This window comes from Petromyzon marinus, chromosome 80, assembly GCF_048934315.1.
Source record: "Petromyzon marinus isolate PM22_M1 ecotype Great Lakes invasive population chromosome 80, UKy_Petmar_22M1.pri1.0, whole genome shotgun sequence".
Taxonomy (NCBI): domain Eukaryota; kingdom Metazoa; phylum Chordata; class Hyperoartia; order Petromyzontiformes; family Petromyzontidae; genus Petromyzon; species Petromyzon marinus.
In genome coordinates, this window is record NC_133746.1 from 8203441 (window position 1) to 8217352 (window position 13912).

Below are 13912 nucleotides of genomic sequence, written 5' to 3' on the forward strand. Positions count from 1 at the left end.
GGGTGGGGGAATGGGTGAGTTAATGGGTGAATGGACGGGTGAGTGAAACGCTGAGTGGGTGGGGGAATGGGTGAGTGGGGGAATGGGTGAGTGGGTGGGGGAATGGGTGAGTGAATGGGTGAGTGGACGGGTGAGTGAAACGCTGAGTGGGTGAGTGAATGGGTGAGTGGGTGGGGGAATGGGTGAGTGGGTGGGGGAATGGGTGAGTGGGTGGGGGAATGGGTGAGTGAATGGGTGAGTGGACGGGTGAGTGAAACGCTGAGTGGGTGGGGGAATGGGTGAGTGGGTGGGGGAATGGGTGAGTTAATGGGTGAATGGACGGGTGAGTGAAACGCTGAGTGGGTGAGTGAATGGGTGAGTGGGTGGGGGAATGGGTGAGTGGACGGGTGAGTGGACGATTGAGTGAAACGCTGAGTGGGTGAGTGAATGGGTGAGTGGGTGGGGGAATGGGTTAGTGGACGGGTGAGTGGACGGGTGAGTGAAACGCTGAGTGGGTGGGGGAATGGGTGAGTGGGTGGGGGAATGGGTGAGTGGGTGGGGGAATGGGTGAGTGAATGGGTGAGTGGACGGGTGAGTGAAACGCTGAGTGGGTGGGGGAATGGGTGAGTGGGTGGGGGAATGGGTGAGTGGACGGGTGAGTGGACGATTGAGTGAAACGCTGAGTGGGTGAGTGAATGGGTGAGTGGGTGGGGGAATGGGTGAGTGGACGGGTGAGTGGACGGGTGAGTGAAACGCTGAGTGGGTGAGTGAATGGGTGAGTGGGTGGGGGAATGGGTGAGTGAACGGGTGAGTGGACGGGTGAGTGAAACGCTGAGTGGGTGAGTGAATAGGTGCGTGAGTGAATGGGTGAGTGCGTGAGTGAATGGGTGAGTGGGTGAGTAAAAGGGTGAGTGAGTGAATGGGTAAGTGAGTGAATGGGTGAGTGGGTGGGTGAAAGGGTGAGTGAAAAGGTGAGCGGGTGAGTGAATGGGTGAGAGGGTGGGTGGATGGGTGGGTGAGTGGGTGAGTGACTGGGTGAGAGGGTGAGTGGATGGGTGGGTGAGTGGGTGAGTGACTGGGTGAGAGGGTGAGTGAATGGGTGAGAGGGTGAGTGAATGGGTAAGTGGGTGAGTGACTGGGTGAGTGAAAGGGTGAATGGGTGAGTGTATGGGTGAGAGGGTGAGTGAATTGGTGGGTCAGTGGGTGAGTGACTGGGTGAGAGGGTGAGTGAATGGGTGAGAGAGTGAGTGAATGGGTGAGAGGGTGAGTGAATGGGTGAGTAGGTTAGTGACTGGGTGAGAGGTGAGTGACTGGGTGAGTGAAAAGGTGAGTGGGTGAGTGAATGGGTGAGAGGGTGAGTGAATGGGTGGGTCAGTGGGTGAGTGACTGGGTGAGAGGGTGAGTGAATGGGTGAGAGGGTGAGTGAATGGGTGAGTGGGTGAGTGACTGGGTGAGAGGGTGAGTGACTGGTGAGTGAAAAGGTGAGTGGGTGAGTGAATGAGTGAGAGGGTGAGTGAATGGGTCGGTCAGTGGGTGAGTGAATGGGTGAGAGGGTGAGTGAATGGGTGGGTCAGTGGGTGAGTGACTGTGTGAGAGGGTGAGCTCTTCCACCTAGCCTGGCACAAGCGCCGTAGTGACGTCACCGGCGGGCTGATCGATTACGTCACTGTCAGGGTAATCGAGGAGCTGATGGGGAGGGGCCTAAGTGTGGGGAGGGGCTGGCAGAGGAGGGGCTCGTGGAAGAATGGAGGGGCTGGCAGGTGGGGGCGGAGCAAGGGAGGGGAGTGGCTGGCAGGTGGGGGCGGGGCCGGAGAGAGGCTAGTGGGGGAGGGGCTAGTGGGGGAGGGGAGTGGCTAGTGGGGGGGGGGAGGGGCTAGAGGGGGAGGGGCTAGTGGGGGGAGGGGAGGGGCTTAGGGTGAGGCTAAGTTTGTGTCTCGCCCGATCGATCCTTCCTGTCACTCCGTTCAGACACCAAGTAACAGGTGAGCACCTCACCACTGCCGCTCACCACATGCTCCCACCCTTCTCTCGCTCCACAGTGGAACCTCACTCACCCACTCACGTGTCCACCCACCCGGCCACTCAACCACTCACCCACTCACTCACCAATTCACTCACTCATCCACCCACGCACTCACTCACCCACGCACTTATCCACTCACCCACACCACTGAACCACTCAATCACTCACCCGCCCACTCACCACTCACTCACTAACCAACTCACTCACTCACCCACGCGCTCACCCACCCACTCACTCACTCACCCACCCACTCACTCACTGACCCACTCACTCACCCACTCACTCACCTGCTCACTCACTCACTCACCCACTTACCCACTCAACCACTCACTCAACCACTTACCCACTCACTCACCTGCTCACTCACCCACTCACTCACCCACTTACCCACTCACTCACCCAACCACTCACCCACTTACCCACTCACCCACTTACCCACTCAATCACCTGCTCACTCACCCACTAACTCACCCACTTACCCACTCACTCACCTGCTCACTCACCCAATCACCCACTAACTCACCCACTCACCCACTCACTCACCCACTTACCCACTCACTCACCCAACCACTCACCCACTTACCCACTCACTCACCCACTTACCCACTCAATCACCTGCTCACTCACCCACTAACTCACCCACTTACCCACTCACTCACCTGCTCACTCACCCACTAACTCACCCACTTACCCACTCACTCACCTGCTCACTCACCCAATCACCCACTAACTCACCCACTCACTCACTCACTCACCCACTTACCCACTCACTCACCCAACCACTCACCCACTTACCCACTCACTCACTCACCCAATTACCCACTCAATCACCTGCTCACTCACCCACTAACTCACCCACTTACCCACTCACTCACCTGCTCACTCACCCAATCACCCACTAACTCACCCACTCACTCACCCACTTACCCACTCACTCACCCAACCACTCACTCACTCACCCACCCACTCACCCACTTATCCACGCACCCACTCACTCATCCACTTACCCACTCACTCAACCGCCCACTCACTCAATGTGAGTATCTGCGGAATGTTAGTCTATGTGCAGTGTTAGTCTATGTGCAGTGTTAGTCTATGTGCAGTGTTAGTCTATGTGCAGTGTTAGTCTATGTGCAGTGTTAGTGTACGTGCAGTGTTAGTCTATGGGTAGTGTTAGTCTATGTGAGTGTTAGTCTATGTGCAGTGTTAGTCTATGTGTAGTGTTAGTCTATGTGAGTGTTAGTCTATGTGCAGTGTTAGTCTATGTGCAGTGTTAGTCTATGTGTAGTGTTAGTCTATATGTAGTGTTTGTCTATGTGTAGTGTTAGTCTATGTGCAGTGTTAGTCTATGTGTAGTGTTAGTCTATGTGAGTGTTAGTCTATGTGTAGTGTTAGTCTATGTGTAGTGTTAGTGTATGGGTAGTGTTAGTCTATGTGTAGTGTTAGTCTATGTGCAGTGTTAGTCTATGTGCAGTGTTAGTGTATGGGCAGTGTTAGTCTATGTGCAGTGTTAGTCTATGTGAGTGTTAGTCTATGTGTACTGTTAGTCTATGTGCAATGTTAGTCTATGTGCAGTGTTAGTCTATGGGCAATGTTAGTCTATGTGCAGTGTTAGTCTATGGGCAGTGTTAGTCTATGTGTAGTGTTAGTCTATGTGCAGTGTTAGTCTATGTGTAGTGTTAGTCTATGTGTAGTGTTAGTCTATGTGTAGTGTTAGTCTATGGGCAGTGTTAGTCTATGGGCCGTGTTAGTCTATGTGTAGTGTTAGTCTATGTGCAGTGTTAGTCTATGTGTAGTGTTAGTCCTGGTGTAGTGTTAGTCTATGTGCAGTGTTAGTCTATGGGTAGTGTTAGTCTATGTGCAGTGTTAGTCTATGTGAGTGTTAGTCTGTGTGTAGTGTTAGTCTATGTGAGTGTTAGTCTATGGGTAGTGTTAGTCTATGGGTAGTGTTAGTCTATGGGTAGTGTTAGTCTATGGGCAGTGTTAGTCTATGGGTAGTGTTAGTCTATGTGCAGTGTTAGACTATGTGTAGTGTTATTCTATGTGTAGTGTTAGTCTATGGGGTGTGTTAGTGTATGTAAGTGTTAGTCTATGTGCAGTGTTTGTCCATGGGCAATGTTAGTCTATGTGAGTGTTAGTCTATGTGTAGTGTTAGTCTATGTGCAGTGTTAGTCTATGTGTAGTGTTAGTCTATGTGTAGTGTTAGTCTGGGTGTAGTGTTAGTCTATGTGAGTGTTAGTCTATGTGAGTGTTAGTCCACGTGCAGTGTTAGTCTATGTGTAGTGTTAGTCTATGGGTAGTGTTAGTCTATGTGCAGTGTTAGTCTATGTGCAGTGTTAGTCTATGTGTAGTGTTAGTCTATGTGAGTGTTAGTCTATGGGTAGTGTTAGTCTATGTGTAGTGTTAGTCTATGTGTAGTGTTAGTCTATGTGAGTGTTAGTCTATGTGAGTGTTAGTCTATGTGAGTGTTAGTCTATGTGCAGTGTTAGTCTATGGGTAGTGTTAGTCTATGTGCAGTGTTAGTCTATGGGTAGTGTTAGTCTATGTGAGTGTTAGTCTATGTGGGTGTTAGTCTATGTGTAGTGTTAGTCTATGTGTAGTGTTAGTCTATGGGTAGTGTTAGTCTATGTGAGTGTTAGTCTATGTGAGTGTTAGTCTATGTGTAGTGTTAGTCTATGTGTAGTGTTAGTCTATGGGTAGTGTTAGTCTATGTGTAGTGTTAGTCTATGTGTAGTGTTAGTCTATGTGTAGTGTTAGTCTATGTGTAGTGTTAGTCTATGTGTAGTGTTAGTCTATGGGTAGTGTTAGTCTATGTGTAGTGTTAGTCTATGTGTAGTGTTAGTCTATGTGAGTGTTAGTCTATGTGAATGTTAGTCCATGGGTCCAGTGTTAGTCTATGTGCAGTGTTAGTCTATGGGTAGTGTTGGTCTATGGGTCCAGTGTTAGTCTATGGCAGTGTTAGTCTATGTGTAGTGTTAGTCTATGTGAGTGTTAGTCTATGTGAGTGTTAGTCTATGTGCAGTGTTAGTCTATGTGTAGTGTTAGTCTATGGGCAGTGTTAGTCTATGTGTAGTGTTAGTCTATGTTTAGTGTTAGTCTATGTGAGTGTTAGTCTATGTGAGTGTTAGTCTATGGGTAGTGATAGTCTATGTGTAGTGTTAGTCTATGTGCAGTGTTAGTCTATGTGTAGTGTTAGTCTATGTGTAGTGTTAGTCTATGTGTAGTGTTAGTCTATGGTGCAGTGTTAGTCTATGTGCAGTGTTAGTCTATGGTGCAGTGTTAGTCTATGTGTAGTGTTAGTCTATGTGTAGTGTTAGTCTATGTGCAGTGTTAGTCTATGTGAGTGTTAGTCTATGGGTAGTGTTAGTCTATGTGCAGTGTTAGTGTATGTGCAGTGTTAGTCTATGGGCAGTGTTAGTCTATGTGTAGTGTTAGTCTATGTGCAGTGTTAGTCTATGTGTAGTGTTAGTCTACGTGAGTGTTAGTCTATGTGAGTGTTAGTCTATGTGTAGTGTTAGTCTATGTGAGTGTTAGTCTACGTGAGTGTTAGTCTATGTGTAGTGTTAGTCTATGTGCAGTGTTAGTCTATGTGTAGTGTTAGTCTATGTGTAGTGTTAGTCTATGTGTAGTGTTAGTCTATGTGTAGTGTAAGTCTATGTGTAGTGTTAGTCTATGTGAGTGTTAGTCTATGTGTAGTGTTAGTCTATGTGCAGTGTTAGTCTATTTGTAGTGTTAGTCTATGTGTAGTGTTAGTCTATGTGTAGTGTTAGTCTATGTGGGTGTTAGTCTATGTGAGTGTTAGTCTATGTGAGTGTTGGTCTATGGGCAGTGTTAGTCTATGTGAGTGTTAGTCTATGTGTAGTGTTAGTCTATGTGAGTGTTAGTCTATGGGCAGTGTTAGTCTATGGGCAGTGTTAGTCTATGTGTAGTGTTAGTCTACGTGTAGTGTTAGTCTATGTGCAGTGTTAGTCTATGGGCAGTGTTAGTGTATGTGTAGTGTTAGTCTATGTGATTGTTAGTCTACGTGAGTGTTAGTCTATGTGAGTGTTAGTCTATGTGTAGTGTTAGTCTATGTGAGTGTTAGTCTACGTGAGTGTTAGTCTATGAGCAGTGTTAGTCTATGTGTAGTGTTAGTCTATGTGTAGTGTTAGTCTATGTGCAGTGTTAGTCTATGTGAGTGTTAGTCTACGTGCAATGTTAGTGTATGTGAGTGTTAGTCTATGTGTAGTGTTAGTCTACGTGAGTGTTAGTCTATGTGAGTGTTAGTGTACGGGCAGTGTTAGTCTATGTGCAGTGTTAGTCTATGGGTAGTGTTAGTCTATGTGTAGTGTTATTCTATGTGTAGTGTTAGTCTATGTGTAGTGTTAGTCTATGGGTAGTGTTAGTCTATGTGTAGTGTTAGTCTATGTGTAGTGTTAGTCTATGTGTTAGTCTATGTGTAGTGTTAGTCTATGTGTTAGTCTATGTGTAGTGTTAGTCTATGTGTAGTGTTAGTCTATGTGTAGTGTTAGTCTATGTGCAGTGTTAGTCTATGTGAGTGTTAGTCTATGTGCAGTGTTAGTCTATGTGTAGTGTTAGTCTATGTGCAGTGTTAGTCTATGGGCAGTGTTAGTCTATGTGTAGTGTTAGTCTATGTGAGTGTTAGTCTATGTGAGTGTTAGTCTATGTGCAGTGTTAGTCTATGTGAGTGTTAGTCTATGTGCAGTGTTAGTCTATGTGTAGTGTTAGTCTATGTGCAGTGTTAGTCTATGGGCAGTGTTAGTCTATGTGTAGTGTTAGTCTATGTGAGTGTTAGTCTATGTGCAGTGTTAGTCTATGGGCAGTGTTAGTCTATGTGTAGTGTTAGTCTATGTGAGTGTTAGTCTATGTGCAGTGTTAGTCTACGTGCAGTGTTAGTCTATGTGTAGTGTTAGTCTATGTGTAGTGTTAGTCTATGTGCAGTGTTAGTCATGTGTAGTGTTAGTCTATGTGAGTGTTAGTCTATGTGAAGTGTTAGTCTATGTGCAGTGTTAGTCTATGGGTAGTGTTAGTCTATGTGCAGTAAACATAGTCACTGGGGAGACAAAGGCGGCCGGGCGTGGTTGTGCTGACTACCCACTCCCTCGTGTGCCGTGCCGGCCTTCATAGGTGCTCGCTTACAGCACTTGCCCCCAAATTCTTTCGTAGGCTATACGGGTGATCTTTTCCTTTGCATGTGTATCGCCGCTTAACGCCAACAACACTTGCCTGACAGTGTATCGGGCGTGAACTTATACCCCCGCTGCGGTTTGGCAGCGAATAACTCACCCACACATCGACTCACCCACTCACTCACCCACCTACTGACTCACCCACCCACTCACCCACCCACTCACCCACCCACTGACACACCCACCCACTCACCCACCCACCGACACACCCACACACTCACCACTCACCCACTCACTCACCCACCCACTCACCCCTCACTCACTCACTCACCCACTCACTCACTCACTCTCACCCACCTACTCACTCATTCACTCCACCCACTCACTCACCCACCCACCCACCCACTTACCCACTCACCCACTCACTCACTCACCCACTCACCCACTCACCCACCCACTCACCCACTCACTCACCTACTCACCCACTCACTCACTCACCCACTCACTCGCTCACCCACTCACTCACCCACCCACTCACCCACTCACTCACTCACCCACTCACTCACCCACTCACCCACCCACTCACCTACCCACCCACTCACCCAATCACCCACTCACTCGCTCACCCACTCACCTCACCCACTCAACTCACTCACTCACCCACTCACCCACTCACTCACACTCACCCACTCACCCACTAACTCACTCACCCACTCACCCACTCACTCACCCACCCACTCACCACTCACCCACTCACCCACTCACTCACTCACTCACCCACTCACTCACTCACTCACCCACTCACTCACTCACCCACTCACTTCACTCACCACCCACTCACGCACTCACTCACTCACCCACCCACCCACTCACTCACTCATCACTCACTCACTCACCCACTCACCCACTCACTCACTCACTCACCCATCCACTCACTCACCCACCCACTCACCCACTCACTCACCCACCCACTCACTCACCCACTCACTCACTCAAACACTCCCTCACACTCACTCACTCACTCACCACTCACTCACTCACTCACCCACTCACTCACTCACCCACTCACTCACTCACCCACTCACGCACTCACTCACTCACCCACCCACTCACTCACTCACCACTCACTCACTCACTCACCCACTCACCCACTCACTCACTCACCCATCCACTCAATCACCCACCCACTCACCCACTCACTCACCCACCCACTCACTCACCCACTCACTCACTCAAACACTCACCCACTCACTCACTCACTCACCCACTCACTCACCCACCCACTCACTCACTCACCCACTCACTCACTCACTCACCCACTCACTCACCCACTCACCCACCCCCCCACCCACCCACTCACTCACCCACCCACCCACACCCACCACCACCACCACCACCAATCCTCCCATCCCTCCGTGTCCCACCCACCCGACCCTACCCCCACCTAGGAAGTCTATGGACGGCTTTCTCCGCACGGTGACGAGGGGGGGCTCCCCCCCACTGGGGGGCTCCTCCACCCTGGCGCTGCCCCCCGCGGGCTCCATGGGGGGCGATGCGGTGGGGGGCAGGGAGGGACAGAGGGTCCAGGAACAGGTCTCGCTCATGATGGGCAGGCGTGGGGAACATCACTCCCAGCACGCTGAAGAACAGTGAGGGCCCCTAACTCTTACCCCTAACTCTTACCCCCTAACTCAACCCTAACTCTTACCCCCTAACTCATACCCCCTAACTCATACCCCCTAACTCTTACCCCCTAACTCTTACCCCCTAACCTCACACCCCGTAACTCACCCTAACTCTTACCCCCTAACTCACCCTAACTCTCACCCCCTAACTCACCCTAACTCCTCACCCCTAACTCACCCTAACTCTCACCCCCCTAACTCACCCTAACTCTCACCCCTAACTCTGTACCCCCTAACTCTTACCCCCTAACTCTTACCCCCTAACTCTTACCCCTAACTCACCCTAACTCTCACCCCCTAACTCATACCCCCTAACTCTTACCCCCTAACTCTTACCCCCTAACTCACCCTAAACTCTCACCCCCTAACTCATACCCCCTAACTCTTACCCCCTAATCTTACCCCCTAACTCACCCTAACTCTTACCCCCTAACTCACCCTAACTCTCACCCCCTAACTCTTACCCCCCTAACTCTTACCCCCTAACTCTTACCCCTAACTCACCCTAACTCTTACCTCCCTAACTTCTTACCCCCTAACTCACCCTAACTCTTACCCCCTAACTCACCCTAACTCTCACCCCCTAACTCTTACCCCCTAACTCTTACCCCCTAACTCTTACCCCCTAACTCACCCTAACTCTCACCCCCTAACTCTACCCCCTAACTCTTACCCCCTAACTCTTACCCCCTAACTTCACTCACCCTAACTCTTACCCCCTAACTCTTACCCCCTAACTCTTACCCCTAACTCTTACCCCCTAACTCACCCTAACTCTAACCCACTAACTCACCCTAACTCTCACCCCCTAACTCTTACCCCCTAACTCTTACCCCCTAACTCTTTACCCCCTAACTCACCCTAACTCTTACCCCCTAACTCTTACCCCCTAAACCCTAACTCTTACCCCCTAACTCTCACCCCCTAACTCTCACCCCATAACTCTTACCCCTAACTCTTCCCGCCTAACTCCCTAACTCTCACCCCCTAACTCTTACCCCTAACTCTTACCCCCTAACTCACCCTAACTCTCACCCCTAACTCTTACCCCCTAACTCTCACCCCCTAACTCACCCTAACTCTCACCCTAACTCTTACCCCCTAACTCATACCCCCTAACTCTTACCCCCTAACTCTTACCCCCTAACTCCCCTAACTCTTACCCCCTAACCCCCTAACTCTTACCCTAACTCTTACCCCCTGTGAACTCACCCCCTAACTCTTACCCCCTAACCCACCCTAACTCTTACCCCCTAACTCACCCTAACTCTCACCCCTAACTCACCCTAACTCTCACCCCTAACTCTTACTCCCTAACTCATACCCCTAACTCTTTCCCCTAACTCTTACCCCCTAACTCACCCTAACTCTGACCCCCTAACCCCCTAACTCTTACCCCTATCTCTTACCCCTGTGAACTCACCCCCTAACTCTTACCCCCTAACCCACCCTAACTCTCACCCCCTAACTCACCCTAACTCTCACCCCTAACTCTTACCCCCTAACTCTCACCCCCTAACTCATACCCCTAACTCACCCTAACTCCTCACCCCCTAACTCTCACCCCCTAACTCTTACCCCCCTAACTCTTACCCCCTAACTCATACCCCTAACTCTCACCCCCTAACTCTTACCCCCTAACTCACCCTAACTCTCCCCCCTAACTCACCCTAACTCTTACCCCCTAACTCTTACCCCCTAACTCACCCTAACTCTCACCCCCTAACTCTTACCCCCTAACTTGCCCCCTAACTCTCACCCCTAACTTGCCCCCTAACTCTCACCCCCTAACTCTTACCCCCTAACTCTCACCCCCTCCCTCCCCACCTTATCTCTTACCCCCTAACTCTTAACCCCCTAACCCCCTAACTCACCCCTAACCTCTTACCCCTTATCACTTACCCCCTAACCCCCTAACTCTTACCCCTAACTCTTACCCCCTAACTCTTACCCCCTAACCCCCTAACTCTTACCCCTAACTCTTACCCACTAACTCTGACCCCTAACTCTTTACCCTAACTCTCACCCCTAACTCATACCCCCTAACTCACCACTAACTCTGGCCCCCGCTTAGAGCACTCTTACCCTCTAACTCACCACTAACTCTTACCCCCTAACTCTTACCCCTAACCCCCTAACCCACCCTAACTCACCCCCTAACTCTTACCCCCTAACTCACCCTAACTCTCACCCCCTAACTCTTACCCCCTAACCTCCTAACTCTTACCCCCTAACTCTTACCCTCTAACTCACCACTACTCTTACCCCCTAACTCTTACCCCCTAACCCCCTAACCCACCCTAACTCACCCCCTAACTCTTACCCCCTAACTCACCCTAACTCTCACCCCCTAACTCTTACCCCCTAACCTCCTAACTCTTACCCCTAACTCTTACCCCCTAACCCCCTAACCCACCCTAACTCACCCCCTAACTCTTAACCCCCTAACTCAACCTAACTCTCACCCCCTAACTCTTACCCCCTAACCTCCTAACTCTTACCCCCTAACTCTTATCCCCTAACCCCCTAACTCTTACCCCTAACTCTTACCCATAACACCTAACTCTTACCCTAACTCTCACCCCTAACTCCATAACTCTTACTCCCTAACTATTACCCCCTAACTCACCACCTGTGTACTCACCCCCTAACTCACCCCCTAACTCACCCCCTAACTCACCCCTAACTCACCCCCTAACTCAACCACATGTGTACTCACCCCTAACTCACCCCCAAACTACTACCGTTTACTCACCCTAACTCACCCCCTAACTCACCCCCTAACTCACCCCTAACTACACCCCGTAACTCTCACCCCCTAACTCACCCCCTAACTCACCCCCTAACTCACCCCCTAACTCTCACCCCCTAACACTTACCCTCTAACTTCTCACCCCTTAACTCACCCCCTTAACTCTTACCCCCTAACTCACCCCCCTAACTCTCAACCCCTAACTCACCCCCTAACTCACCCTTAACTCTCACCCCCTAACTCACCCCACAACTCTCACCCCCTAACACTTAGCCCCTAACTCTCACCCCCTAACTCTCACCCCCTAACTTTCACCCCCTAATCTTACCCCTAACTCACCCCCTAACTCTTACCCCTAACTCACCCCCTAACTCTTACCCCTAACTCTTACCCCTAACTCACCCCCTAACTCTCACCCCCTAACTCTCACCCCCTAACTCTCACCCCCTAACTTTCACCCCCTAACTCTTACCCCCTAACTTACCCCCTAACTCTTACCCCCTAACTCTTACCCTAACTCTTACCCCCTAACTCTTACCCCTAACTAACCCCCTAACTCTTACCCCCTAACTCACCCCCTAACACTTCCCCTAACTCATCCCTAACTCTCACCCCCTAACTCTCACACCCTAACTTTTACCCCCTGTGTACTCACCCCCTAACTCTCACCCCCTAACTTCACCCCCTAACTCTCACCACCCCTAACTCACCCCTTAACTCACCCCTAACTCACCCCCTAACTCTCACCCCCTAACACTTACCCCCTAACTTCACCCCCTGTGAACTCACCCCCTGTGAACTCACCCCTTAACTGACCCCCTGTGAGTGGGGTGCCCCTAGGCTACACAGCTACACAGCAACAGCAGACTAATACACACTCACTCACCCACTCACTCACCCACTCACTCACTCACCCACTGACTCACTCACTCACCCATTCACTCACTCACTCACTCACCCACCCACTCACTCACTCACACACTCACTCACTCACCCATTCACTCACTCACTCACCCACCCACTCACTCACACACTCACTCACCCACTCACTCACCCACTCACTCACCCACTCACTCACTCACCCATTCACTCACTCACTCACTCACCCACCCACTCACTCACTCACCCACTCACTCACCCACTCACTCACCCACTCACTCACTCACCCACTCACTCACTCACTCACCCACTCACTCACTCACTCACCCACTCACCCACCCACCCACTCACTCACCCATTCACTCACTCACTCACCCACCCACTCACTCACTCACACACTCACTCACCCACTCACTCACCCACTCACTCACCCACCCACTCACTCACTCACACCCATTCACTCACTCACTCACTCACCCACCCACTCACTCACTCACCCACTCACTCACCCACTCACTCACTCACCCACTCACTCACTCACCCACTCACTCACTCACTCACCCACTCACTCACTCACTCACCCACTCACCCACCCACCCACCACTCACTCACCCACTCACTCACTCACCACTCACTCACCCACTCACTCACTCACCCACTCACTCACTCACCCACTCGCCCACCCACTCACCCCTCCCCCCAGAGTCGCGAATGAGGAGCCAGAGGGCCATCAGCGTGTGGGAGACGGGCGGCTTTGACAGTCGTTCCGCAACCTTCACCTCTCGCAGCCTGGGTTCGGCCTCTGGGGGGCGCGCGGGTGAGTGGGTGGGGGGGGGAGTGATGGGATCAGTGGCACATCATCACCACAATCATCATCATCATCACCAACATCATCATCATCATCACCATCACCATCATCATCACCATCATCACCACCATCATCACCACCATCATCATCACTACTAGCCATCACCATCATCACCACTATCACCATCATCACCAACATCATCACCATCATCACCACCATCATCATCACCACCACCATCACCATCATCACCACCATCATCACCACCATCATCATCACCACCACCACCATCATCACCACCACCATCATCATCATCATCACCATCATCATCACCATCACCACCACCATCATCACCAACACCACCATCATCACCAACATCATCATCACCAACACCATCATCATCATCACCATCATCATCATCATCACCATCATCATCACCATCATCACCAACATCATCATCACCATCATCATCATCACCACCATCATCACCACCACCATCACCATCATCATCACCACCATCACCATCATCATCACCATCATCATCACCATCATCATCACCATCATCATCATCACCAACATCATCATCACCATCATCATCACCATCATTATCACCACCATCATCACCACCATCACACCGCCATCATCACTACCGTCATCACC

General features: G+C 50.7%; 1 long non-coding RNA gene across 1 annotated transcript; it reads left to right on the forward strand.

Annotated features, from left to right (window-relative positions):
* Positions 1–1876: 1876 nt before the first annotated feature.
* LOC142907694 (uncharacterized) lies at positions 1877–13404 on the forward strand. The gene is made up of 3 exons (XR_012931199.1): positions 1877–1961; positions 8580–8780; positions 13151–13404. It is a non-coding gene; the product is annotated as an uncharacterized LOC142907694 (long non-coding RNA).
* Positions 13405–13912: the final 508 nt, after the last annotated feature.